General features: G+C 38.3%; 1 protein-coding gene across 1 annotated transcript in view; it reads left to right on the top strand.

Moving 5' to 3' along the window:
- LOC106878431 (cyclic AMP-dependent transcription factor ATF-2) overlaps window positions 1-3,255 on the top strand; it is a 19,761-nt gene that overhangs the window by 5,861 nt on the left and 10,645 nt on the right. The gene's annotated exons all lie outside the window — the stretch shown is intronic.

Here is a 3,255-nt window from a genome sequence, read left to right as displayed (position 1 = left end):
ATAGTTCAAAAAAACAATAACAAAAAAACAAAAAAACAACAAAGTGAGGACGTGATATGGATAGTATTATTGGACGCTCAGGAAAGGAAAGAGAGAGTGTATGACGTTTCGGGCGTCGCCCTTCGTCGGAAAGATGGAAAGTTCGGAGAATGGAAGAACGGAAAAAGAGGAAAATGGTACCGATGCCCACGACATATACATATACATATACATAGGTGCTGGAGTGGCTGTGTGGTTGCTTTCCAACCACATGGTTTTGGGTTCAGTCTCACTACATCGCACCTTGAGCAAGTGTCTTCTACTATAGCTTCAGGCCAACCAAAGCCTTGTGAGTGGATTTGGTAGACAGAAACTGTAAGAAGCCTGTCATATGTGTGTGTATATACGCTCACACACATGCACACGTGTGTTTGCGTGTGTGTTTTCATCTTCTTGATATTGTGTTGTTGTAAACAAATGTCGTTCATTTCCAATGTTCTATGAAAACATGTCAGTCCATGGGGAAATATTCATTTCACTTGGAAAGCGGTAAGGGTTGACAGCAGGAAGAGCATCCAGTCCCACAAAATCTGTCTCAATAAACTCTGTCCAACAAATGCCAATATGGAAAAGTGGACATTAAAGTATTGACAATGACGACGATGACGATGATGATGATGATGATGATAAATATATTATAAAAATATAAAATTCATGATTAAAAATAAAAATCAAATCAACAATCAAGACATTATCAGAGTGAAAATGAGAGAGAGAGAGAGAGAGAGAGAGAGAGACAGAGAGGCTGTATTGCAGGTCTGATTAAACCAGATTCGATTATAGTGCATTGGACATTTTGGACATTGCATTATTTACTGACCGTTTCATCTGGTCTCTGAGCATTAATTCCACTGTCTGATTAAGTTAGTGTTTTGTTATACAAAAAAAAAAAAAGAAAAAAAGAAAGAAAAGAAAAGAAAAAGTAAGAAAGCCAGTGTGTCTGTTTGACCTCAAGAAACTGTTGGAGAGTGAGAGGGAAACTGAATGCAGTCGCAGTGGCCCATCAACAGCAACAACAGCAATATTTCATATATTAAACAAGGTAGCAACTGCGAATGGGTGTATGAGGTTTATTATATTGGAAATAGATTTTATTTCTGCATTTTTCCAATTCACAATTGTCGTTGTCATCATCATCATCATCATCATCATCATCATAACTGTCTCCATATTCGTTTCCAATATCAAAGAAGCCTCTATGTGGTCACATAACCTTCTAAAAATACCAGCCAGATCTTCCTTCCTCATTGACTGTAGTCACTGCATAGAGACTCTCCTATTATACTTCAGCTGTCCACATAGAATCTCTTTTGTTGGCTTAAGGGTCTACTCAAGCAATCACATACTGCCTCTGTTGTTTGCTGACACAACACCTTCGAGCTTCCTTCATTGGCTCAAGTGATTGCCTAGTCTCACTTGGGAGTTAAGTAACAGCGTAGAAGAGCCCGTCTTGGTGGTGGAAATGATTATAGTGAGCTTTTCTCATTGGCTCCACTGATCATAGTGGAGGCGCAATGGCCCAGTGGTTTGGGCAGCGGACTCGCAGTCATAGGATCGCGGTTTTGATTCCCAGACCGGGCGTTGTGAGTGTTTATTGAGCGAAAACACCTAAAGCTCCACGAGGCTCCGGCAGGGGATGGTGGCAAACCCTGCTGTACTCTTCCATCACAACTTTCTCTCACTCTTAGTTCCTGTTTCTGTTGTGCCTGTAATTCAAAGGGCCAGCCTTGTCACACTGTGTCATGCTGAATATCCCCGAGAACTACAATAAGGTGTCTGTGGAGTGCTCAGCCACTTGCACGTTAATTTCACGAGCAGGCTGTTCCGTTGATCAGATCAACTGGAACCCTCGATGTCGTAAGCGACGGAGTGCCAACAACCACTGATCATGCAAAGCCTCTCTTGTTGGGTCAAGTAACTGTGTAAAGCAGTAGTTTTCAACCAGGGTTCATATATCCCTTGTGGGGTTCACATAAGATTTTGTTGTTAAACTTTATCTGCAATAAACTGGTTGTATTTGTACAATACACACAATATTTAAACACTTTTTATCATACAATTCCTAATAATATTTAACCCTTTTGATACTAATCCAGCTGGAACCGCTTCTGGCTCTAGTACAAGTGTCTTGTTTTCATAAGTTTTGAATTAAAATCTTCCACCAAATAACCTTAGTCACAATTTATGTTCCTAACATTAGCTTAATGATAACTAAGTTATTTTACTAAATTCTTTGTTACATTTAAAATTAATTGAAAGAAACACAGAGCATCTCAACAGAAATATGGTAACAAAAGGGTTAAAATATATAATAGAGAAACAATCCTTAACCCTTTTGATACCAACCTGGCTGAAACCGGTTCTGGCTCTGTAGTACAAATGTCTTGTTTTCATAAGATTTGAATTAGAATCTTCCACCAAACCTTAGGCACAATTTATGTTCCTAACACCAACTTAATGATAACGAAGTTATTTTACTAAATTCTTTGTTATATTTAAAATTAATTGAAAGAAACACAGAACATCTCAAAATAAATATAATAATGAAGGGGTTAATATTAAAAGAAAACATAATAGGAGTTTTTAGACATGGAATGGCTATGAGATACCCCCCCACACACCCCATCCTGAGTAAAATAGGAATCAAAGGGGTTCCGAGGCAAAAAGTGATTGAGAACCATTGATGTAAAGGCTCTTTGTTGGCTTTGTGTGCCCATGGTTTTCACTTGGCACATCGCCAAAGGTCTTGGTCACCTGTCACGTCTGTGAGGCCCAATGTGCAAAGGGTGATTTTTACATGCTACTGGCATGGGTGCCAGTTACATGAGGCCCAACGTTCAAATATCATGCTTCACCGCCTCATCCTCTGTCTTCCTGGGTCTACCTCTTCTACAGGTTCCCAAAATAATATATTAACAGAATTCTTCAATATAAAAAGACATTTCCATAAATTTGCTTGGATGAGAGTTGGTTCAGTGAAATGACACTTAATTAGCCATTAGATGGAAAAAAAAAAATCACTTGATGAAAAGTCATACAACTGATGACAGACAATGACAAGATGAAAATGGTGACAGTGATAACAGTGACAAGATAACAGCAATGACAATGATGTCTTAATTGAAACAATTTTCAAAACAGTTTTGGATTTGGGGTTTTTTTTTTTTTTTTGCAATACAATTCAGATCCTAAATGCAATATTGTAGAGATTCTTTT

This window comes from Octopus bimaculoides, chromosome 17 (assembly GCF_001194135.2).
Source record: "Octopus bimaculoides isolate UCB-OBI-ISO-001 chromosome 17, ASM119413v2, whole genome shotgun sequence".
NCBI lineage: Eukaryota > Metazoa > Mollusca > Cephalopoda > Octopoda > Octopodidae > Octopus > Octopus bimaculoides.
Note: the sequence above shows the minus strand (reverse complement) of the source record. Positions and strands in the feature narration are given on the sequence as shown.